General features: G+C 42.4%; 1 long non-coding RNA gene across 1 annotated transcript; it reads right to left on the reverse strand.

Annotated features, from left to right (window-relative positions):
* Nucleotides 1–2,352: 2,352 nt before the first annotated feature.
* LOC144588485 (uncharacterized) lies at nucleotides 2,353–23,436 on the reverse strand. Its single transcript, XR_013544072.1, has 3 exons — nucleotides 10,931–23,436; nucleotides 9,460–9,526; nucleotides 2,353–6,323 (listed from the first exon to the last, which is right to left on the reverse strand). It is a non-coding gene; the product is annotated as an uncharacterized LOC144588485 (long non-coding RNA).
* Between the last annotated feature and the right edge of the window lie 2,655 nt (nucleotides 23,437–26,091).

Consider the following 26,091-nt stretch of genomic DNA (forward strand, 5'->3'; position numbering starts at 1 on the left):
TACTCCGCCCAATTTTGTATCATCTACAGATTTGACAAGCATTCCCTGTAATCCCTCATCCAAATCATTAATAAACATATTGAAGAGCACTGGGCCCAGAAAAAATATTTTTTGTATTGTCTTTCTGGCAGGAAAGTGGGAAAGATTAAACTTGTTATACTCTCAGTGAAATTATGCAGGTCTCAACAGGGTTTAATTCAAGTTCAAAACAAAACAAATTATTTTCAGAATCCATGCCAAACTGTTCTCTACATTATTATTTTCGTCATTTTTGCTGCCTTTCCTACTCTTCCTGTTTCTTTTCATTTCCTGATCTTCAAAACATACAACTCATATAAAATGGTGGTAGTGCAACTTGGATAATGTCATGAAATAATTAGGCTTTGTATGGGTTTAAAAAATATCCTATTACAAGCAGCTTTCCAGACCATCTGTCCCCAGATATATTGTACTTCTATTCCCATCATCCCCAGTCAACATGGCAGTTGGCTGTAAAATGTTATCTAAATGTGCAGCCCATCTGAAGGGTATTACATAGGGTTGATTTAGACAGTGTTGAAATTCTTGTGCATAGGAGTGAAGGGATTAGCTGGAGATCCAACACTCTATGGTATATGCATATGCTTCTGTAAAGCATCCTTACAGAAAGAATGGTGAGTGCAGTGCAGGCATTTGTTGTTGTTTAGTCGTTAAGTCGTGTCCGACTCTTCATGACCCCATGGACCAGAGCACACCAGGCCCTCCTGTCTTCCACTGCCTCCCAGAGATGGGTCAGATTCATGTTGGTAGCTTCAATGACATTGTCCAACCATCTTGTCTTCTGCCATCCCCTTCCCCTCTTGCCTTCACAGTTTCCCAACATCAGGGTCTATTCCAGGGAGTCTTCTCTTCTCATGAGAAGGCCAAAATATTGGAGCCTGTGTTTCAGTACATCCTTCCAGTGAGCATTCAGAGTTGATTTCCTTCAGAACGGATAGGTTTGATCTCCTTGCAATCCAGGAGACTCTCAAGAGTCTCCTTCAACACCACAATTCAAAAGCATCAATTCTTCGGTGGTCAGCCTTCTTTATGGTCGAGCTCTCACTTCCATACATTGTTACCGGAAAAACCATAGCTTTGACTATGCGGACCTTTGTCGGCAAGGTGATGTCTCTGCTTTTTAAAATGTTGTCTAGGTTTGTCATCACTTTCCTCCCAAGAAGCAGGCATCTTTTAATTTCGTGGCTGCTGTCTCCATCTGCAGTGATCATGGAGCCCAGGAAAGTAAAATATGTCGCTACCTCCATATCTTCCTCTTTTATTTGCCATGAGGTGATGGGACCAGTAGCTATGACCTTAGTTTTTTTTTTATGTTGAGCTTCAGACCATGTTTTGCACTCTCCCCTTTCACCCTCATTAAGAAGTTCTTTAATTCCTCCTCACTTTCTGCCATCAGAGTGGTATTGTCTGCATGTCTGAGGTTATTGATATTTCTTCCAGCAATCTTAATTCTGGCTTGGGATTCCTCCAGTCCAGCCTTTCGCATGATATATTCTGCATATAAGTTACATAAGCAGGGGGACAATATACAGTCTTGTCATACTCCTTTCGCAATTTTGAACCAATCCGTTGTTCCATATCCAGTTCTAACTGTTGCTTCCTGTCCCACGTATAGATTTCTCAGCAAATAGATAAGGTGATCAGGCACTCCCATTTCTTTAAGAACTTGCCATAGTTTGCTGTGGTCGACACAGTCAAAGGCTTTTGCGTAGCTAATGAAGCAGAAGTAGATATTTTTCTGGAACTCTCTGGCTTTCTCCATAATCCAGTACACTGAGTAATAAATTACCCTCAACAGAATTTATTCCAGAGTGAAGTCCTATTCAGAGGTTAATCAGCCTGCTTTACCCAGCATGTGAGCAAGACAGTACCTCACCTCACCACTTGTGTTATTACTTTCCTTGTGAGAAAACCAACACATCTGGGAGGAAAGTGTTGGAAGTATTACAACCTGTGTATGTTGCCTTTAAGAGGTTTTGGCTGGTAGGGACTTTTCTGGACTGGAATTACTGTCGATCCATCAAATAACAGCCAATTGTTCCCTCTCTGCCTCAATTTTGAAGAGATCCACACCTCTTTACTCAAGTCTTCTTTCCCTCACTTTTTTTCCAGTCAGACAGTTTGAAGGCAGAGCTATGTAGTCAGTCAGCATGTCAGTTAGTCAGTGATGAAGCTAGTTAACCACTTAAGCTCTGCTCATGTAACCAGTTAATATTTTTCTACAGAATGCTGTTTGTTTTGATCTATGAAGAACTGCGAGTAAAATGTAATTTTTTGTTCTTTTCTTTTCACTTTCTCTGAGTGAATTATTGAGAGGGTAAGTGCCAGTTGAGGAGAACTAAGGAATAAGAGGTGGTCTGCTGTGGGAGAGCTGAACCTAATTCTGCTCTGTAGCTCCCTGAATTTTTATCTGCTGAATGGCTGAAGGTTTTCAAGCCATAAGATTTCCGCACTCTGTAAACAGAAATGTCCACACAAGCAACAACCCTGGAAGATGCAGGCCTGCTCTCTCATCAGGAAGGTTATATGAGCACAAATTTGTCATCTAGTCACTTTCTGTGTGCTTCCTTGTTTGTAAGTTAAAAAGAGAGGGAGAGAGGATTAAAACCTGATTAGGGGCTTCTGAGTAGAATTGGAATCTTTGTCATTTACACATCTCATTGAGTATGTGCAGGAATTGGGAGCCATACTTTGTCTATTTTATACTATATTATTCTGTGAAAGATCAACCTCGTCCTTGAGGCTGTGTCAGTGAGCACTTAATTTCATTGTGGCCAAAGATTATTCTTCCTGCCAGTGCCTTCAAATTAAATTAGTGCTAACTGAATAGCAGGATCAAAATCAGCTCTGCCAGCCTCTTTACATGCTTCTTTGCATGCTGCGGAGTTAATGTTTTCCTCAACAGCACTTTAGCGTTCTGTCTTCAGCACTTGCAAAGTTTTGAATTTCACCTCTTTGATACAAGGTGTGTGCACCCCCCTTTTGCCTTGTTGACAAAGGCAGACAGAAATGCCCATAAAGTAATAGTGGCAAGACTGTAATTATTTTGCCAAAATGTACGAAGGGAAGGAGACAAGCCCCTTTAATTGATTCACGAATGTGATCTTCCCTAATATGTACACTAATTGAATAAACGTACTTTTTAATGAGAGTCATGCAGCTTTAATGTCAGCCTGAGTTCACGTCCTCCAGCACCCTCTTTAATGGAATTTCAGAACGACACGTTGTGCCCACTAGCTAAGTCAGAAGCACCACGTTAACGTAGTGCAACTGTTGGCCCAATGGCCAAACCATCAGAATATTCATTTTGGAGGGTCCTGCTCTATTGCTTTCATTGGAAAACCTTTCCTCTCACTTACATGACAAAAAAAAATAAATAAAAATAAAACACCTCTCGCCATTCTTGTTGGTCAAGATGTAACAATAACAAATTAGTCAACTTAGCAATTTTCTGCTTTTTCATGACACTCTAAATCTTCTGATTGAAGGGAAGGGAAAAGAAGGAGGGAAGCTCAGAAATTGTCCTTTACCTCAGGCACCATGAGGGATTTGGGAGATAAATGAATGCAGGAGTTTCTGTCCGAACAACAATATCTTTAGAGCAGGAGGGGGCAATTTGTAGTCCTTCAAATGTTGTTAGACTGCAACTCTCATTGTCCCTCATCATTGGCTGCACTGGATAAGAATTGATAAGTATTGCTGTTTTGAAGTGTTAACTCCTTGCAGAAATTACGGGCACCATTTGGGCATTGTTTCTGACTGCAAAATGTACTTTATTGGAAAGTTTTGAATTTTGGCTAAATTCCTCTAGCTATGCAGCATAATTGCATAGCAACTAACTAAGCAAACAGCAGAATTAGCTCTAAGTTCCATTGATTAGTCCACCCCTTTTTCTCATTAACTGGCACTTACAGTCTCAATAACTCATACCGAATCATTGGTAAGAGAAAGAATAGGAGGTTTCATTGTCAAAGTGAACAGATAAGAGCAAGCTAAAAATATGACTGCTTCAGTGGCAAGGCTCAACAGACTCACTGTTTTCAACAATCTCTAAAGATGGGGAAAGCTCTTAACTCAGAGACAAGAAAGAAACAATTGGTTACTGCTAGACTGACGGTCACCCCAGCCACACCTACTACAGGAAGAATGTGAGGTTGCAAAACAAGTCCCAACATTTTTCTGGCCCAGCTTTTCCCTCGCAGACTTCCAGCTGGATAATATCTTGATCACAGCAAAATTTGGAAAAAAAAATGCATTTTTTTTACCACAACTCCAAAAATGTGTCTCCGGAATTCTGAAATTTGTATTCCAAACAAGTAACTTTTTCCAAGCTGTAATGCAGAGCTGAATGAAAGAATGCCCAAGCAGCTACAGCACTGTTATAACAGAAGCCTTTAGGAAGATCCCGTGCTTAGCACCAGAATCTTTATATTCGCGAAAGCTTTCACGGCCAAGATCTAATGGTTGTTGTGGGTTTTTCAGGCTCTTTGGCTGTGTTCTGAAGGTTGTTCTTCCTGACGTTTTGTCAGTCTCTGTGGCCGGCATCTTCAGAGGACAGCAACCTGTGCTCTGGTTGCTGTCCTCTGAAGGTAGCTGTCCTCTGAAGATGCCGGCCACAAAGACTGGTGAAACGTCAGGAAGAACAACATTTGGAACACGGCCAAAGAGCCCGAAAAACCCAGAACAACCAGAATCTTTCTTTGAGCTGGGGGACCCCACTCTCCCTAGTCAAGGAGGCCCAAGGCTAGGAACAGGAAGATGGAAGCTGAGGAACCTGGTCGTCCCTCGTTCTAGGTAGCATTTTTCATATAATGGTATAAAGTAGTTATATTCCAACACAAGGAAAAGGTCCATGAGGACCTGCCTCAATGGATTTACAAGTTAAATTTAGGCCATGGGGGAGGCAGGCAAGAATAACTAAGCAAAAGAGAAGCTAGAGGAATAGGAGAGGTGAGTATAAAAGAGATGAACGCAAACAATAAATGCCTTTATACATACTTGGGCTTTGTTACAACTGGGAATGGTATACATTACAAAGCCATAGCCAGCTGTGCTCTGTGTACCACACAAAGGGTGGCGGGGAGGAGTTGCCACTTCAGTTCATACATTATTCAGAACTGGCTGTAGTGAATTGTTCCAGAAAGTTCCTCAGATTTATCCAATCTTAACCTTCCTCTTTAACACATCATTTCAAAATCAGATCTGGTGTGTTAAGAAAGCACCTGTTGGAGAGGATGTATTGTGGGGCTTGACAAAGGATCGGCCCCTCACAGAAGTAAAGATTCGTGTGCAAACCCTTCCGGGCTTCTCTCATTCACAGCATCTTCCCCTGTCCCCCACACCCCCTCCTCCCGGTTTGTGTTGACTTTGCGCAACAGCTGTGGGTAATCAAAGCATTCTCCAGACCTAGCTGCTGCTAGCCAGCTGGCACACTGCAAGCTGGACCACCTATGCCAGAGCCATCCAGCTGTACATGTATCATTATCTATCCATCTGTAGCACATGCCATATGCTGTCCCCCCAAAATCCATAGAGAGGCGACACTTAAAATGAAACTTCCAAAGCACAGCTTGAAAGTCGCACCCCTACACCGCGCTCTCTTTGAAACACTCTCTAGTTACTCTACTTCATTTCTCCAAGAAGTGATTTGGAGATCAGGATCACTGCACAGAGCGTAAATTTATAACAGCATTGTCTGGTCCAGGAGAAAGCATAGCTCAGCCTGACACAGATCTCACATATTTTGTAAAAAAATAGTCCGAATTTTTGCCAGTGCATAGACTGCTCTAGTCTGCTCTGAATCATTCCATAAGCTTAAGAGATTAGTAACTTTACCTGTGTTTTTAAATATATGTACATTAAGCTTCCCCCAAGTGTACTGAAGTACAGTAAAAAGGAGCGGAAAGTTGGTGACAGATGATATATGTGAAAATATATCTGTCTCCTGGTAGGGAATGCTTACTCATCTGACAGAGTTTTGATGCTCTTTACATCTTTGACAGCAATATTTCACACTGATGTGTCTACTTTTGTCAGTGTTTCGATTGCATTCAGAACGTCTGTAGGAGAGCTGTTTATGGTAAATGTTATCCGTAAGAAAGTTATATTGAGGAAACAAATGTCACAGCATGAAATAGCTTTTCTTTCTTTCTTTCTTTCTTTCTTTCTTTCTTTCTTTCTTTCTTTCTTTCTTTCTTTCTTTCTTTCTTTCTTTCTTTCTTTCTTTCTTTCTTTCTTTCTTTCTTTCTTTCTTTCTTTCTTTCCTTCTGATGTCTTCCCTTAATCTTAAAACAAACAAACAAACCAATCCTCTCTCGATTTCATAAAACAAAAATTCTGATTCTTATTATTTAGTAATACACTGGCAATGTCTCTGAACATGTTCAAAGTTATACTCTTGAGGTGCACATCCTGATGAAAAGTAGGCATTTGAAACAATTTTAATCAGATGAATATCATTTCTTAAAGACATCCGAAACGGGCTTATTTGATCCCCTTTAATATGAAAATGTCCAGTAGACCTTAATGGTAGTTATCTTGTGTAGCTGCTTCTCACGATCTATTCTTTGCCTTTGCCCGCCCAGTCAGGACACAGGAGTTGGATATAACAACTTTATTAAACTCTTTAAACTTTTAATTCCCCTTTCACAAGGGGGCTTACCATAGTGCGAATTCATCTGACTCTGGTGTACCACTTTAACCGGATCAGGCCACCAAGGGTGAGTTCTTATTGCTAAAGCACACTGACCTCTGTCCAGCATGTCTTCAGCCATTCAAGAAACAGGAATCCCCCCCAGTGTGTCAGTCACTGAGCCTCAAGACCCTAGGTGCACTGCCGCTGGAGAGATTCCCTTAACCCATCCCCCTTTCATATAACTCCTTTTCCACCAATCAGGGAGATGGGTTAAATGTCACCTTCCCCAGGTGTCCCAATGGAACTCACCCACACTCCTTACTTTTGCACTACCTATTTATATCCCCCATGCCCGCCACCCAAGCCAAAAAAATTTGGCCCAAAGGCCCCCTTGTAAATCACGCAGGAAAATATCCAGGCCAGCATCAGACAAATGCACACCATCATCTCTGTACAATTCAGACTGTCTCACCAGTATGTCTGGTTGTAACACCACTGACCCCAGGCTATCCTTCATTGCTTTTCCAACTTCCTGGTTGACTCCATGCCTGGCATGTCAATACATTTGGGGTCACACTCAGCCCTCCATACCAATCTTAGTATGATGTTTGACCAGATAACATTTACTCCTGGTAGACTAGCCTTAATGGCCCAGAAATCATCAATCATCAATAGAATAAGTGACTTGCCTTTCCGCTGAGTTAAGTCATTGCCTCCCAAGTGGACCAACTTCCAACTTTGAGATGCCAAATTCAGGAAACCATCCCAATGATGACATGTCCCTATGGCAAAGCAGATCACCAGCCACTTCCCCCCTCATCAACTTGTAATCTTGCATAGCCCTAACAGGGCACAATTTTAAGATGGATCAGCGGCCCAAAGAAATTATTTTTCCGTCTCCCATTTGGTCAGTCTTAGATCTCCTCAGCTGGACAATGATCCAGTCTTCGAAGTCCACCGCATCATCCATCTGTAAGGCTGAACGGGACTGGTCCATTTTAGAAGCCCTCACTAACTCGCTAACCCTAAATGCACCAAAAATGCTAGGAGTGTTGCCGCTCTAAACAGGGCAACATCATAACTGTCTTTGCAAACCTTATCCCAGACTTCTGCTAACTTGAGTAAAACATATGGTGAAATTGGAGTCCTCCTATCCTGAAGCCTACCCCCCTCCTTTCCCTATTCTTTTCATTTTCCGAATGAAAAAAACATTTGTGGGGTCCGGGCATCCCCACACCTTGGCATAAAAGGCCAAGGCAGACACCTTACACTGAATGCATCGAGGGGCTAGGCCTTTTTGATACAAATGCACCCCATGTTGCTGCAGGTGATCCATTGAAATGAGCCAGGGCTGACTTAAACCTTCCAGTCCACAGAAAGCAAAAAACTCATTACAAGCAGCAGCATAACTGCACCTGATGCTAGCTGCCACTGCCAAACTGATGGCCCTGTTTTCTTCTACGCACCAAGGCTCCATACCTCTTTTGGCAAGACATCTGGCCAAGCCTGGGCCCCAGGAGCCAACACCCCGAACTGGTCGATCTGTTGACAGGACAGGGCGTCAGCTAATATATTGTCTACACCAGGCACATGCCAAGCCTGGAAAACTATATTATAATGCAGACAATGCAACACGAAGGCCCAAACCAACCGCATGATCCTCCCAGAGCTTGAGGAAAGAGAATTTACTACGTGAACCACCGCCATGTTGTCACACCAAAAGGTTACTACGGAATTGCCCCACATGCCTGCCCAAAGCAGGAACAAATTCCAAAAGGCTAAGGTTCCTAGTAATTCCCAATTCATGCCACTATCTCGGCCATAACCCAGCACATCACTTGCCCTTAAAATAAATTCCATAGCCCAAGGAACTTGCCACATCTGAATGCACATGTAAGTCTGCCCCAAGGCAAACTGTATCCCTCCAAAACCATACCCCATTGAAGCAACCAAAAAACACAGCCATACAAACAAATCTTCCTTCATCCCAACCTCCAACGATGCGGCTTCGAAAGGCCTTGCAAAGTTGCCTAAGGAAGGCTCTGCCTCCCGCAATGTAACTTTTTGACTAGCCAACATAGCCATTAACATGGCCTGAAGTCCACTAATTTGTCTTCCAGTAACCTGCTAGATTGTTGAACCGTGTCCAACTCGATTCCCAGAAAAGTGAGAACTGTGGCTGGCCCCTCTATTTTTTCTGCAGCAAGGGGCACTCTTAAATCTCTGGCTAGCCTCCGAAATGTCCTCAGGATCTGTTCACAATGGGAAGTCCCCTGCCTTCCACAAAAAAGGTAATCATCTAAATAATGGACTACATGGGGGAGCCCCACCCTGTGCTCGAGCACCTACTCCAAGAATGAGCTGAAATGCTCAAATGCTGTGCAAGACTTATTTTATTTATTTATTTATTTATTTATTTATTTATTTATTTATTTATTTATTTATTTATTTATTTATTTATTTATTTATTTATTTACTTACTTACTTACTTATTTATTTATTTATTTATTTATTTATTTATTTATTTATTTATTTATTTATTGTATTTATATCCCGCCCATCTGATCAATTGACCACTCTGGGCGGCTATGGAGCATCCCATTGGCAAAGCCCTATCCATGTCGTAACGGCCTTCAAAGGCAAACCCAAGTACAGTGATGCCTCACTTGACAATGTTAATTTGTTCCAGCGAAATTGCTGTAGAGCGAAAGTATCATCAAATGAAATTAAAAAAACCCATTGAAACGTATTAAAACCCATTCAATGCATTCCAATGGGCTGAATACCTGCTCGTCCAGCGAAGATCCTCCATACGGCGGCCATTTTTGGTTCCTGTATAGCGAGGAATCCGTCCTAGAAAACAGCGGGGAGCCATTTTGAAACCCGACGATCAGTTCTTTGCTGATCATTGTCAAGCAAAAAATTGGTTCCCGAAACTGGGAACTGATCAACGTGAAACAAAATTCCCCCATTTAAAACATCGTTTTGCGATCGCAAAAGTGTCGACGTAATGCAGCTTCGTCGTAGAGCGGGGTAATCGTCCAGCGGGGCACAACTGTAACTTAAAATCACTAGGATGCACCGGCATCAAATGGAATGCCAACTGAATGTCTCATTTAGCCAATTCTGTGCCGTGCCGACATGCCCTAATCATGTGTACCGCTGCATCAAATGAGGTGTACTTAACTGAACACAATTCCCGGGGATCATATCATTAACTGAGCTCCCCGCTAGGTATGACAAATGGTGAATAAGTCTGTATTCACCTGGTGCCTTTTTAGGCACCACTCCCAGTGGGGAGACCCTCAGCGATTGAACCGGTGGTGCCTTAAATGGGCCTAGCACTCGACCTTCTGCTACCTCTTTGCCAATCTTTCTCCTTACCACCTCCTCCATTCCTATAACTGACTTTACATTTTTAACCATAGTGGCTACCCTCTTACCTTGAAATGGGATCCTAAAACCATACCTAAATCCTTCCCTCAAATAACTGGCCACATCTTTGTCTGGATATAACTCCAGCCATTCCTCCAATACCAAAATTTTAATTGGGCTGGAGCCCTTTTCCAGAGTTAGCCGACCCTGGAGGCTGCCTCTTTGTTTTCCCTTGCTCCCTATTTGCCCCTGCCCTTGGTCTCCCCCTGAAGCAGGTAAATGATCCATGTGAGGGAACATTGGTGCCTGAATCTACATGCCTTGCGCCCACAAAATCCTTTGGCATTAAACTCCCAGCAGACTAAGCGGGGTTGAACCGCCTGACCCGCCAATGTGTGGGGAATATTTAATGCAGCCACTTTTTGAATCAAATGACCACTGTCAAAGCGGTCCCCCAAACTGGGCCGGGACGGGGTTATCAACTGTAACGCTCACAAGGGGCACTCACATGCATGTGTACAGCATGCTCGCAGGGGGCGCATTGATGCTCACAGGGGAGTGCTTGCAGGGGGGCAGGAGATCTGTGTCTGTGACCCAGTCCTGCCTAGCCCACGGACCTCTGCCAGGTCAGGGACCGGGGGTTGGGGACCCCTGAACTTGATCATACTATGCTACTTTGTCCTAATCACTTAATTTCACTGATAGCTTCCAATAATTCAAATAAATAAAGGGTATTTATTCAAATTCAAATAAATAAAGGGTATTTATTCAGTGGGAGTCTTGCTATTTGTTGTTGTTCCAAATTATATACCACCCCATAATGCTAGAGCAATCTCTGGGTGGTTTTTGCCCCCTGATGGTCTGGTTACTCACTTTACCAACCTCAGAAGGAAGAAGGTCTCAGTCAACGTTGAGCCACCTGGATCCATGGGATTCAAACCCAGATTCTGAGCAGAGGCTTGACTTCAGTACTTCAGTTTAACTGCTACATCGCAGGGTTTATTCTTCTGTAAATAAATTTGGAAGGTAAATACAAATGACTACTTGACAAATAACATCATCATTTGATGAGCCAGTTGTGTATATCGTCCTGCTGCCAAGTGTGTGGAAAATCAACCTCTCTCCTACTTCTCCAGATTTTCCCACATGGGAAGCCCTTCAGCCAACCAGCTTACAATGCAGTTAACTTGCAGATTGTGATAAGTTACCACTTACTGATAGTCATTTGTATGCATTTCTTTTGGGTCTACTGAGTTGTCTTGGGCAGCAGAAGAACACAATGTGAGTTCCATCATCCTTTCACATCTCACCTGTCTGACAAGAACAGCAAAGGAACAGTGGACACCATTATTAAAATACAGTATGTTTTGTTATTATGGAAAACTTTAGACCTGGAGATGTGCCATTATTGAAGGACAATAAACAGTAAGATAGAAAACAGTCTTTCAGACCTAACAGTTTGAGTCAAAGGTGTGTAATAAATCTGACATTCAAGATAATGAATCTGTTTAATTTAGACTTCTGAAACATTTTTTGAAATGAGTTGAAGATTTACCTGTCATCAAAATCACCTGTCTCAGCAGTTGGAATAATGCTGTAGGAAACTTGGCATTTTATCATGTTGGATCAAAAAAGGCCTTCGCCAGCTGCATCTCTATGCATCTAAAAATGGGCTGCCAAAATTTCCCCAAGAAGCTTCCATGCATGGAGGTGGTACATTTATCCTGTTGGTAAAGCTTCCTAGGCATAAAGTACTCAGAAGTTGTTTACCACTCCCTTCTTCTGGCAGAAGTGCAGCTTCCCCAAGGATACACAGGCTGACTCGTCTCCTGAGCGTCACAGTAGAGAATCCAATTCCTGACCCCTGGTTCTACAATCAGGTATTCCAACTCACTGAGCATTCCAGCCAGCAGCGACCAATGTATTATATTATTATTTGGTTTTCTGTTACATTTATATCCTGGCTTTCCTCTACTGAACTCAAGGTGGTTCATTGATTCTTCTCCCCACTTAGTTCTCACAACAGTCCTATGAAGCTGGTCAGCACAGACAGTGTGCTTGGCTGAAAGTCACATAATGTGTTTCAGAGTGAACACATGTATCCAGTTCTGTTGAGTCCAAGTCCAATACACTAACCACTCTGCTTCTATTTAACCCTCTAATCGTTGAACCATACTCTTCTTCATTGCTCAGCAAATACAGGGTTTCAGAATAGATTGAGTTACGCTACGTAAGATTATAGCAAAACCACCTCTAGTGGAGGTCTTGTCAGATCTCATAAGCAAAGTGGTAATGAGATGGAACTGCTGGAAACTTCCAAGATACAGCATAGGCTGTCCTAAGCAGAGATGTCTTGGATCTTTCACACTTTATCGTACAGGTTTTTAAATTCATGTCATCTCCAATCGCAAATTTTCTATCAAATAGGGTTCACGAACATTCCAAAACAGGGTATATCTATGAAAATCCTCATTACCATCACAAGAAACAGCTTTCCTTCTATATATACACTGGAAGACCTTGTGCTCTCCACTATCGCACAGGGCATTTCATGGAATCCAACATATTGCTTCATCTTCTTTAGCCAGGAATGGCTATTGCTATCAAGAGCAACTACACTTTAAAATGGAATATTACACCACACTGTGATCTGCATTCCTAAAACATGTGAAGCAACTCCAGCGGCTTTTGAATTCAAATGTATTCTGTTGCTGCTCTTTGTTTTGTTTTGGTTCAGTTACGTACAGTACTTTGATTTTAAACTTGTTTTATTATTTTAGCTTCCTTTACAGCACTTGGAAGTATCTTCTCATTTTTGAAGAGGTATCAGTTATGAAAAAAATCAAATTAAATCAGAGAAATAATAGATCCTCTTCATTTACAAAAAGATAAGAAGCACTGCTCATCTTTTTAAAGAAGATGTGAAGATGAGAGTAAATATAAGCATTCAACAAAAAAAATCATAGTCCTCCATTCTATGTCCTATTTAAAAATGTGTTGAAGAACTATGTGCATCCCCAGACATCTTCTTCAGCCTTGGCTATAAATACATGCCTCATTTATTTTTTATGCAAGTCACTTCAGTGCACTGCCGATGGCACATAAGAGCTATGACAAGGAAAAGAGGCATACTGTCAGTTTCTGGTCAAAGCTGGCTTCTCTCGAGAAGGAAAAGGCCAACAGCCTTATTGTAAATAATTAGGCACCCCAGTGCAGTTTCTGAGGAAAAGAGACACACAGAGAAATGGAAGAAAAACAAATCCAGAGCAGATGTCAGGAAATACTTACTCGTCTCAAAGGGGAATAAATGCACCCATAGAGCTTCCTAACCATGCTAACAAGGTTTTACTGAGGTGAAATGATCAGAATGAGTAGTAAACCAAACCAAAATAAAATAAAACAAAATTCTAATCGGTTGGATTCTGTTAACGTTTCCAGTTCATATAAGCCGCTGAAAGAGATGCTGACCTATTTGTCTTCACAAACCCTAGACAAAGGTATGATATGACCAGAAACCTGCGTACAAATGTTCACTCACTGGACTTAGAGAAGTTACTGTTTGGGACTAAAACACTCAGAAGAACTTCCAGACTTCCAGTCAGTACAGTGGAGCCTCGCTAGACAATTGCCTCGTGGGATGAAAAACCCACAAGACGATTGCTTTTTGCGATCACTATGGTGCCTTGCAATACATTTTTTTTCTATAAGCGTGCTTCGCAAGACTTTTTTTTTAGACCAATGCTTCACAAGACTTTTTTTTTTAGATTGATGCTTCGTAAGACTTTTTTTGAGACCGGTGCATAGGGAACCTCGCAAGTCAATTTTTTCACAAGACAACGATTTTCGCGGAATGAATTAAAATCATCCTGCGAGGCACCACTGTATGTTCTCCAGTTCTGGGCACTAGTTGAAGAGATGCTTTCCTAAGCTCTGCTGATCAATCAAATACAGACCCACTGGTGCAATTTTCTCCAGAAATTGTGGTGAGAAATTATGAGGTGCGGTGTGTTTTTGCATCATGGGTCCTGTTCACCCACTATACTGCATTGTCTTATGGTAGAAAGGAAGGGGTATACTTTTCAACATTTCAACCACAATGCAGTTGCTATAGGTAAACATACAAATATGGACCATGAATCGAAATTTCATAGAGTTTAAAAATAATATATATATGGTTTTTGAAATTGTAAATAACAGGTTCTTTCTCAAAGCAATAAATGTCAGGAACATTACAGTGAAACAAAATAGGCATGTCCTAATTTTATTGCTCCCACTGAGTTTGAATTAAGAAATGTATTGCCTATGTATGTTATCATGAATCTGAGATATTTGGGGTATAATTCTGTAAGGTAGCCAAGAGTTATTTCTGATCACTTAATAATAAGCTGTCTACCTCTATTCAAAAGGTTAGCTTTAATCAGAAATTAGTAAGGGTGGTGCTGTGGTCTACCAGTGACAGCAGGGCCCCTGAAACATCTCTGTGTGGATTCAGAGCAAATTCTGTGGAATTCGCTATGTGACCTGACATGAATTATTTGACCTCATGTTACTAAGCCTAGATGTCCTGCAGCTTCAGGGGCTTGCCTGAAAGACAGATGTTGCTCCACATTTGTGGGGGGTGGGGTGGGGGGTGGGGGGTGGATGGATGAATGGATGGATGGATGGATGGATTTTGCACTATAATGTGCTCTGTAAGTGTCCAGGAGAGCCTAAGAGTTTCCAAAAAAGCAACTTTTTCACCAGCTCTTTTTTTTTTAACCTTCTCACCCTTTAGCTAAGAAAGGATATTGTAACCTAGCAGTGCTTGTGAAGGCAGCAAAGGGGATAGGTTGGAGAAAGACCAAGAAAGGCTTGGAGACCCAAAAAGTTGGGTTTGGGGTTCTGTAAGCTAAAAGCATCTCCAGAGTGCCCACTGTCCCTGCCCAGAGATATATGATGTAGGAGCCATAAGCTTTCATTGTCTGCCAAAATGTTTAACTTGTATGCAAAATCTGTAACTAGACATAAATATCGTTTGTTGTTATCAGCTGCCAAGTTGCATCTGACTTGGGGGGGATCAATGAATGAGTCATCCCCACAGTGCCCAGTCATTAACAGCTGTGCTCATCTCTTGAAAACTGAAGCCTGTGCTTTCCTTAACAGGAGTTTTTTTTCATTTGGTCTTCCTCTTTTCCTGCTGCCTTTAACTTTTCCTAGCATTACTGTCTTTTCTATTGAACCTTGTCTTCTCACAATGTGCCCAAAGTATGACAGTTTCAGTTTCATTATTTTTGGTTTTAGAGAGATGCCAGTTAAGCCCCCAGTGACCTTTCAAATGGAACCAATCCAGAAACTGAAATCTTAAGGACTTCCCAGTGTTCAGGGAAGTGGATAAAAACAACAATGCCATCAAATGTTGAATTTTCATTCCCACCCAAGAGCATGGCAGTGATGATCATTCAGTCCTCCAAAACCAAACACCTTCATTCATTTTAATAGGGCCAATCTGTTCTAGCGATGTTGAAATGAATGGACACAGCACACTAGCAATGCTTGGTTGACTGTGACAGCTGTGTTGTGTACAAGCGGCATGGATGGGTGTACAGTAATAAATGGCAGAGATGGTATTTCCATCTACATTTTTCCTCTGTGTCTTTTTAAAATTGTATCACACCAAGAATATCTGCATATCCATTTTGATGTCCAAGGGATTTTTCTTTAATGTGAAAAATCCACAATGAATGAATTCTTTTCGGCTGTTAATTTAATTGATCTGCTTTGAGTCTTTGCCCATTTTATTATTACCTGCTTTACAGAATTAAACTTCAAGCTGTTTTCCTGACAGCAAAGGACAAGATGATTGATAACATTTACCTTCTGTGAAATCAAATGCTGTGATCAGAGAGCAAACCTCCCCTCAAACTGTAGTACCTCAGAGCAATTCTTATTCTGGATGCTTATTTATCAAACCTGTGGAAATATGTAAGAAATGTTTTATGAAATATGCCACACACATACCGCAGACCAATGGAAATAAAATCCTGAGCCAGGACAGCATATTACTTACTAGAATGCATTATATTATACCAGTGTCAAAAATTGAGAAGATTTGTGCAGCTTCCTTAGCATTTAACTCTTTAAAATCTTACAATGTCTTACAAACATTATAAGATTTCCACCAGTGGGGACATGTCAGTTCCAACTCCTAGGACATTGGACAATAGCCCCTTTCCCCTAGAATGGGGTGGGCAAAGTTCAGCCCTCCAGATGATGTGGGGCTACATCGCTATGCATTCCCTACCCTTAGCTGGGCTGGCAAAGGCAGTGGGATTTTCAGTCCAACAACAACTGGGCAGGTGATGCATTGCTCATCTCTGCCCTCAGGTGTTAGTTTTTTCTATCAGCTCCAGAGGCTGCAGGTTCGATTCCCCACTGTGCCCCCCAAGAGAAAAAATGCCAGTCTGTGTTGTCTCGGGCAAGCTGCACAGTCCCAGGGCATCCCCAGAAGAAAGGAATGATAAACCACTTCTGCAGATTCTCTACCTGGGAAACCCTGAAAAGGGTCGCCGTAAATCTGAATTGACGTGATGACACATGATTATCATTATTAGATGCACATTGCTTAAAATAATAACAGAGGTTGATGACCTTTTGAGAAAAGTAACCACACAAAGAGAGGGGGGGGGTTAATATATTATTGCTATAGCAAATACTCTTTACACCCAAAACATAATCGATGGCAGTGATGGTCTTTCTCCTAATTTTCCAGTAGTGGTTTTGTGTTTTTTAAAATTTTCAAGGTTGCAACCATTCCCTGCTTTTTAAATCAAAAGTGGGAGGTGTTTCCATGGGCTGTACACAACAGAAAATAACTGGAGGATCACAATGCCCGTGTGTGATGCACTCTGCAAAGAAATTGAAGGTTGGCCATGCTTTTAAGCTGAGTGTTATTTTCATTTCTCTGTAATTTTGTTTAAGATTGTTGCCTCAGGAGGATCACATGGAAAAATGATGGAAAATGTTATCTGTATCTCTCCATATTAAACATCTGCATTTGAAAAGAGAAAATCTTTAAACCAGTAATATGTACATATAAAGGGTAAAATGACTCTAACTTTTCTGTCTCTCTCTCTTTTTTTTTTTACACCTATACATTCATTTTCCTGCAGGCGAAAGTTACTCAACTCTGGACAAATTGGTTTTCAACAAATAGGTGACTTCTGCATATTCAGAGAAAAATATGATATCCCCAGCGTATAATTTAACAAACTTTTCTAAAACGAATATCACTGCAGCCACAGGTCAAGAAATGGCATTCTTGAAAATCTTTATCTGATCAGTATAAAAATTAAAAACGGTATTAGAATAAAGGACAGTGACTGGATAATAATCTCTGTGGTTCTTAGTCAGTAATGATATGTAGTTTTAGGAAATGTCAGCTGTAAAAAAATTCAACTTGAGTCAACAGGTCAAAAGCCCCTAAACAGAGAGTGTTGAATGCAGAAAGGATCTGTGCCCTAGCATGCTTCCAGTGAAGAGCAGTCATCGTTTTGCTATTACAAATGGAAATACACATCTTCCTTCAGAAACAAAATAATATTGGTGTTTCACTGCCAAGAAATATAAAGCAAGCTACACATTTTGCATCCCCTTTGAAGTGTGACTTGCTCACTCTCCACGGGAAACAGAGTTGGCTCCTGGAAGCAAAATTAGTTAGAAGCTTGCATTACAGAGAATTCATATTTGAAACACGCATCAGCCAATTAACTTATGAAGCTACTACAAACAGACATTTGAAAGCCACTGGGCCACAGCGTTCTTCTTTTTGTGTGGAAGGTACTGAGAACATGCCTTTGGGAAAGAAAATTACATACCATGCATGTTACATGTAATGAAATTCCTGTAGTTCAAAGTGCAGTTATTAGATACACACTTAAATCTGTCTCTGAGGTCCTCCTAAAATTCACTAGTGCCTCCTTGATTGCCTGCTGGTGTGTATTAAACAGCCATTTGGTTTGCAATGGCATGGAGAAAACCGCCCAATATGCACAGTGATCTACACATAAACAAGCTGTGCAAGCATCTGTCCGCACATGACTGGCAGGCCTTGTTGAGGCAGCTGCTGTCAGCAGCAATTTCCAACAGCTTTTTGGTGTTCTGTGTTCACTAGCCCTTGTGACAGACCATAGTTTATTAAGGAGTCTCCAGGACAACACAGTAAGGCAACTTTATCTGCCCATATAAGCAACACAGAAGTGCTCAAATTAGGTGGTAGGCAGTTTTCAATCTCTCCTTCCCCCCAGAAGCATGAAGTAAAAAAAAAAGGCATGTGGCTAACTATCTGTAGGAATGGATGTATGCAGAACTATGAAGCAGTAAATGTAGGTGTCAGCATCCGGGTAAGTTCATTGATCATGCAGGAATAGCAATGGTATCAGACGCTCTCCTTCTGCTGCGGTGACAGAGGACGCACCACCACTGCCAAAACTGGCTGGACAAATAAACCAAAAAAAACCCCTTCCTGGTCAGAAGACTGTTTAATTTCCCAACAATCTGTTCTGTGCTTAATAGAGATGGGGATAGTCATAATGATCAGGTAAGCCAGAGCTGAGCAAAAGATCTCACCTCTGCTTTGCAATAAACTTGCAATGGTTTCCCCCAATCCGTTAACCATAATAGGAAGAAAATGTCTCCTCGGCCCATCCTGACCTGAAATAAAGAAATTCGAAATGTGGATTTTTGTGTGAATGGATTGTGAGCTCTGCTCTGTTCCAGTACTCAAAATAAGTTGTTGGCCTCTGCATTCTAGATGCAGCTGTGTGTCTTTCTGCACCTAATTCAAAATGGAGTACATCCTGTTCTCTGCCCTGACGTGAGCAATGCAGTACATTCCCTCTAGGAGATAGTGCTCTTCCACATCCTTCAGTGCTTAGCTAAGATTCTGGATGAGCTTGGATCCTATTGGGGATTAAGTATCCAGACCAGGCCCTTGTACAAAGGAGCTCTCCACTGACTCCCTGTGCCCTTGGTTTAATGTGCAGATCTCTTCAAACATGATGAACCTTTAAGCAGGTTTTACCATTTCTGTTGTTGGATTGCAGGAGTGAAGTGGTCACTTCAGGCAGCAGAGCTTCTGAGCTGCCCCTTTTCCAGGTCAGGATCTCCTACTGCTCTGGAATGCCTCTGCTACTTGCAGCTCGCCGGAGCATTTCCCTTCCTAAATGCTTAGCTTCCAGTAGTACTCAGGATCAAGGCCCTTCTGGAAGGATGGCCTGGAAAATCCTCTATGCTGCTAGATAGACCATATTTCTGGTCATTTCTCTCATAGTTTCTGGCTTTTAGGATCTTCAGAGTCAGACTTTTAGGAAATAGAGCCAGTTTGGGGGGGGGGGGAAGGGTGACCCTCAGGGTTTTGGTCTTCTTCAAGTCCGGGGAGGGTGCACGGGGCCTGTTAGGCAGGTGCCCCCTTCTTCACCTCTTCCTCTGGCTAGAGAGTGGATTGAGCAGATGCTGCCACTGTGTCCGTCTTGGGCAGTTGGATGGGGAGGTGCAGATGCTGGTTGGATATGGTGTGGAGGGCACCACTGCATGATGTGTGTGAAGGCAGGACTTTGCTCCTTGTCTCAGGTGATGAAAAACAGGGCTCCACCCCTTTGGACAATGCCACTTCATACAGCAAATGCACGATCAAACCTTTGACTTAAAAACTACCATGTTGGAGGGAAGCTAGGCTAAGCTAGAAACGCAGATCTGATATATGCGGAGAGAGGCCTGCTAGTTTTTAACATAGAAAAAAAATTGAGCATTCCTGCAGCTGCAGCGAGGAACTGATCTGCAATCAGTTTTCTAAGCATTTGTTTTATACTTGTGTCGAAATGGAAGAGACATAGCTTTGACAAGCTGGATAGCTCTTTAGTTGTGCCATTGCTTTTTCTAATAATTACTCATTTGATTGTTAGTCCAAATGGCGCTACGGTATTTGCATGTGTAATGACGATTTAGAAAAATGGTAATCTTTACTTCCTGAACAAATGAAAATGCTAACAGGTTTTATTTGAAAATCAGCTTGACTTGCCCAGAGGTAATTTGTGAGAAGATGTTTATCGCTTGCTAATAAAACCAAGTAAATGGTTTATTTATCTAACTCTTTCAAAAGAACAACCAGATCCTAGACATAGCCAAAATGATCAGCAACTCAGTTAAAACATTTGGCTGGCTGGCTGCAAAATGAGATCTAAATTGATTATAGCGTTTTAGAAACAGAGTTTGCTCAATTGGCAGGTTTACCGCCATCAGAATGATGGCAAGCCTGTTCACTGTGTGGCCAAAGATAGTTAGGCGGCAGCATTTTTCACTGCAGGAGCTCTCAGAAGAGCTATGTCTCGGATTGGCTCCAATGCTCTGGGAGGATGCGTGGGGGCCCTCTCTTTCCCCCCCCCCATTCCTCCTCTTTCATTTCTTCACCGCTACTCTCACTGCCCTCCAGACTCAAGATTAAGGAAAGTGACTGGGAGAGATCCATGACTGAGGACTAGGGTAGGATGGCTTTTAGTGGCAGGGAGCAGGACAAGGAATCTGAAGTGCTCTTTTCTGGTTTGAGGGAATCTTGAGTGTTCTTCTTCAGCTCAGATTCTGAGATGAGCTTTAAGAGCCCTTGAGATTCATTTCCAAGTCTCAGCACAGAGAACACCTTGACTTTTCTACTTCTGAAGGATGCCAAGAATGTTTCTGAACAACACTGCAAAATGTGGTCTAACTCCAGATCAGTCCTAGGAAAATTATAGCTCTCTCTCTCTCCCCCCCTCCTTCTTTTTGAGCTCCACTTCCTTTCAGCCTAGTCATCCTGTTCTGATCCCCATCCATATGCTAGATTTTTAATGTGCTGTATGCTCTACCTTCCGGAGCAGTTCAGATGTTATTTCCCTGACCCCTTGACCCTTTGTGAGAAGAAAATGGGAGCAGGTCCGTGCTTCTGAAAGATCTAAAGAATCTTCTGAAGGATCACAGTTGACGTTCAATTCAAATGAATATCATTTAGTTAAGTATTTCTCCCCAAGAGGTAAGACTCAAATAAATCTGAAGAGTCAGAGAAATAATATCCAAACAATATTTGTTTGTTTGGGTTTTTTTTTTTATTTTGAGCTGCCAGGTCAAAGTTCAAATCCCCATGGTCCACAACTTCAGTTTTTTAAGACTAGTTTCTAAGAGGTGTGACATTAAATCCTTTTTTTTCCATTTGGGATTTTAACAGTTGCCATTTGCCAATTGGTGTAACACAGCTAACTGCCTTATTTGGATAATGCCATAGTTAGCTGGCAATCGCCCCAAATTTGCAGATGTTTGTCTCATGCCCGAAATAAATCTGCCAGCTCAAAACAATGCCAATGACAAGGTTACAAAATACAAGGAAGTGCCAAGCAGATTAAGGGCATTAACTGGTCATGAATACATTGGAACAGGCATAAGAAGTTGGTTGCCTGCTCTTACACTTTGCTCAAGCAAGAGAGGATGAGGATCCAGCACTTCTTTAATAAGGAGGAGAGATAGGAAACTTCGGAGCAGAAAGGTTCCTTTTGGACTGCTGCTCCCAGAATTCCCAGGCCTATACAACTCTTGCCTGTGCTAGCTGGCATTCGTTGTCCAAAAAGTGAGTTCTTCTCAGCTATGTTGACACTGAGCAGTGCTTCCCACTGCTAGTGGCATGAAAATGCTTCTAAATTTCATGCTCAATATCAATTTAAAAGGGGGGAAAGTGCTTATCACACACTGCTTTAGGCACAGTCTACTTTGGGCTAAATTGAAATAAGCCATGTCTAATAAACGCTTGTAAAGGAAAGATTCTGAAACTAACTTATGTGTAAGTACCCTTATCCTTAAAACAAATACAGTGGTGCCTCACATTACAACGTTAATTCATTCCAGCAAAATTGCTGTAGAACAAAAACATCGTAAAGCAATTTTTTAAAGCCCGTAGAAACGCATTCAAACCCGGTTAATCCGTTCCTATGGGCTGGAAACTCACCGTCCAGTGAAGATCCTCCATAGTGTGGCCATTTTCACTGCCTGTGCAGCGAGGAATCCATCCCAGAAAACAGTGGGTGGCCATTTTGTTTACCAGTGGCCATTTTGAAACCGTCGATCAGCTGTTAAAATCAAGCAATACTAAAAATGTAAATGTAAAAAAACAGGAGCCCAATTTTTATTTTTTGACAATCAGCCTGCCTGACAATAAAACCCTTTGCCTACTTGCAGAAAGTCAGCAAAAAGGGGACCAGCCTGGCCTCCTCCGAGAAGGACTTCCATGGCTTGGCAGAAGTAATAGAGAAGGCCCTCTCTCATGTCCCCACCAAATGCACCTGTGAGGCTGGAGGAACCAAGAGAAAAGCCACCCGATGGTTTAAAAAACTGGGCAAGGTCATAAAGGGACATGTGATCTTTCAGAAAGCTTGGACCCAAGTCATTTAGGGTTTTATAGGTCAAAACCAGCACTTTGAATTGTGCCCAGAAACAGACCGGTAGCCAGTGGGACTGTTGTAGCAAAGCAGTTCTGTGATCCTTTTGATGAGCTCTATGAACAATCTTTCCAAAGTCAGTCCCACGTAGAGCATGTTCCAGTAATCTCCATGGGATGTAACTAAGGCTTTTGTTGGTGTAGACAAATTTGACATCTTAAGGAATGGACTCTAACTGTATGGATGCACTCCTAGCCACTAAGATGTCAACATTTGAGGGACAAATCCAGGAGAAATCTCAAGCTCTAAACCTATGCTTTCAAGGGGAGTGTAACCCCATACAGCACAGGTTGATGCCCCATTCCTTGGTCTGCTTTTTGAATGACCAGGAGTATCTTGGTCTTGTGGTTGTTGTGGGTTTTTTGGGCTTCTTGGCTGTGTTCTGAAGGTGGTTTTTCCTAACGTTTCACCAGTCTCTGTAGCCGGAATCTTCAGAGGACAGCAAACTGTGCTCTGGTGTAGTTTGGCTAGGGCGTGGAGTATTTATGGCTGTGAGTTGGGATGATTAGTGTGTATTGTTGTGGGTGTATTGTTTTCTGTGGATGGGTGATTTGTGTGTTTTGTTGTGGGTGTATTGTTGTGATAAGGAGATTATCTGTCACTGTGGTTGATGGTAGTGATCCCCTTGACCTTGTGGTGGGTTGAGTTCGTGACCTTTTGCATGCTGTATTTTTGAGAGCTGGGAGCCAAGTTTTGTTGAGTTTCAAACTTTCCTCTTTTTTGTTGAGGTTTTTCTGATGCTTGTGGATTTCAATGGCTTCCCTGTGCAGTCTGACGTAATAATTGCTGGTGTTGTCCAGTATTTCAGTATTTTGAAATAGAATTTCATGTCCAGTTTGTTTTAGGGCATGTTCAGCTACTGCAGATTTTTCTGGTTGTTTTAGTCTGCAGTGTCTCTCATGTTCTTTGATTCTGGTGTGGATACTCCGCGCCCTAGCCAAACTACACCAGAGCACAGTTTGCTGTCCTCTGAAGATGCCGGCCACAGAGACTGGCGAAACGTTAGGAAAAACCACTGTGACGGCTGCGATGACATCACCTGCCTATCAATGTTATGCTGGAGCTCATCTGCCTATAGCAGGGCAGGAGGTGTGACTCCAGGAGGTGGAGCTATGTATATAAGGGGGGAGTGAATGATGTGTGGGGCATTAGCCAGGATGAGAAGATAGAGTCTGAGTTAGGGCATGTATGTTAGGAAGTACTGTGTTAGATAAGGTCTGAGTGATAGGGTGACTGAAGGGATTCTTTATTTTATTGATTGACTTATTCCGTTCATACATTGATTTACTGTATTTTAAGTTGTACCAATAAACAATAATTTTTATTTTTAAAATCCATACCTTTGTCTGAGGAGTCAGATATATGTGTGTGGTTGGCGGCAGCGTGTTAAGAGAAAGAAAGTGTGAAGTGGCGTCCCCTCTGTGACGTATGAGGAGGCGGCCACAACCACCTTCAGAACACAGCCAAAAGCCCGAAAAACCCACAACAACCATTAGATCCCGGCCGTGAAAGCTTTCGCGAATACATATATCTTGGTCTTGTCTGGATTAAACTTCAGTTTATTCACTCTCATTCAGTCCATTACTGACACTACACAACTATTTAGAACCAAAACTGTTTGATTCGAATTAGATAAAAAAAGAGAACTAGAGCTGGGTGCCATCTACATACTGATAACAAAATAGTCTCAAAATCTCAGACAACCTCTCCAAGAAGTTTCATGTGTATGTTAAGTAGCACAGCAAAGAAGCAAAGCCCTGAAGGTCACTACAGATCAACGGCCAGAGCATCACAGACAGCATCAAATCTTCGGAGTTCTCCCCGCCAGAACTACTGGAGCCACTGTAAAAGAGTGCCTCCAAGTCCCATGCCAGAGGGTCAGCCCAGAAGGATATTTTTTAATTTATATACCGGCTACCTAGCCAATAGCTACTCTGGCCGGTGTACAACAAAAATATAAAACGCAAATTATGTAATTGCTACAGACACTATATCTATCTATCTATCTATCTATCTATCTATCTATCTATCTATCTATCTATCTATCTATCTATCTATCTATCTATCTATCTATCTATCTATCTATCTATCTATCTATCTATCTATCTATCTATCTATCTGTCTGTCTGCCTGCCTGCCTGCCTGCCTGCCTGCCTGCCTGCCTGCCTGCCTGCCTGCCTGCCTGCCTGCCTGCCTGCCTGCCTGCCTGCCTGCTTGCTTGCTTGTTTGTTTGTTTGTTTGTTTGTTTGTTTTTCTACCCCGTCCATCTAGACCAAAGGTCTACTCTGGGTGCATTACAAATTTAAAAACAGTTAGACCAATAAGCATATACATAAAGCCAAGATGGCAAAAATATAGAATTTAAGATACAGCAGGAGGGAAAGCCTGCCCAAAAAAACAGGTCTTAAGTTTACTCCTAAAGACACCCAGAGAGGGAGCCAAGCGGATCTCAATGGGCAAGTTGTTCCACAGCTGAGGGGCCACTGCAGAGAAGGCCCTGTTCCTCGTTCTTTCCTTCTGGACCTCCCTCGGCGTTAGGCCCCTCAGCCGCCCGGCCTGGCTGGAATGAGTGACTCTGGCAGAACTGGGTGGGAGGAGACACTCTGCCAGATATCGAGATCCCAAACCATTTAGGGCTTTATATATCATTGTTAGGACTTTGAAATCAATGTGGAAGTGAATGGGCAGCCAATGCAAGGTGGCCAGAGTGGGGAAAATATGGTGGTATCTTTTCACCCCTGTAAGAAGTCTTGCTGCCGTATTCTGCACCATCTGGAGTTTCCTCATCAATCTCAAAGGAAGCCCCACATAGAGTGCATTACAATAGTCTAATCTTGAGACTATGAGCACATGGACCAAAGTGGTGAGTGCCCTCACATCAAGATAGGGATAGAGCTGGGCAATCTGCCGAAGATGGAGGTGTGTAGAAAGGACCAGTGGCACCACCTGAGTTTCCATGGTGAGTGCCGGGTCCAGATATACACCCAAATTGCAAACCTCACTCTTGGTGATAAGAGTCACCCCCTGAAAAGAGAGGGAGTTTCCCAAACCACTGATGTGTGGGCCACCCTGAAGGACCTCCGTCTTGCCCGGGTTCAGCCTCAGTCCATTCTCCTGCATCCATTGCTGAATGGCTCCCAGGCAGTGCTCAAGGGACAAAACAGTCTCCACTGTTGTTGGGAAAAAGGATTAGAGCTGAGTATCATCCGCATACTAATGACACGAAGCCCCACATCCCCTGATGACTCCTCCCAGCGGCCTCATATAGATGTTAAACAGCATTGGAGAGATGATCGAGCCCTGCAGAACCCCACAATTGAGGCTCCACTGGGCCAAAAAGCTCTCTCCAACCTACACTCTCTGGGGATGGTCCTCCAAGAAGGAATGGAGCCAGGCAAAAGCGAGGCCACCAATTTCCAACTCGGAGAGCCACCCCAGGAGGATACCATAGTCAACGGTATCAAAGTCAGCTGTCAGATCGAGGAGGACCAGCAGAGGCATTTTGCCCCTGCCAGCCTCCCTTAATAGGTCATCAAACAGGGTGATCAATGC

This window comes from Pogona vitticeps, chromosome 3 (assembly GCF_051106095.1).
Source record: "Pogona vitticeps strain Pit_001003342236 chromosome 3, PviZW2.1, whole genome shotgun sequence".
NCBI classification, from domain to species: domain Eukaryota; kingdom Metazoa; phylum Chordata; class Lepidosauria; order Squamata; family Agamidae; genus Pogona; species Pogona vitticeps.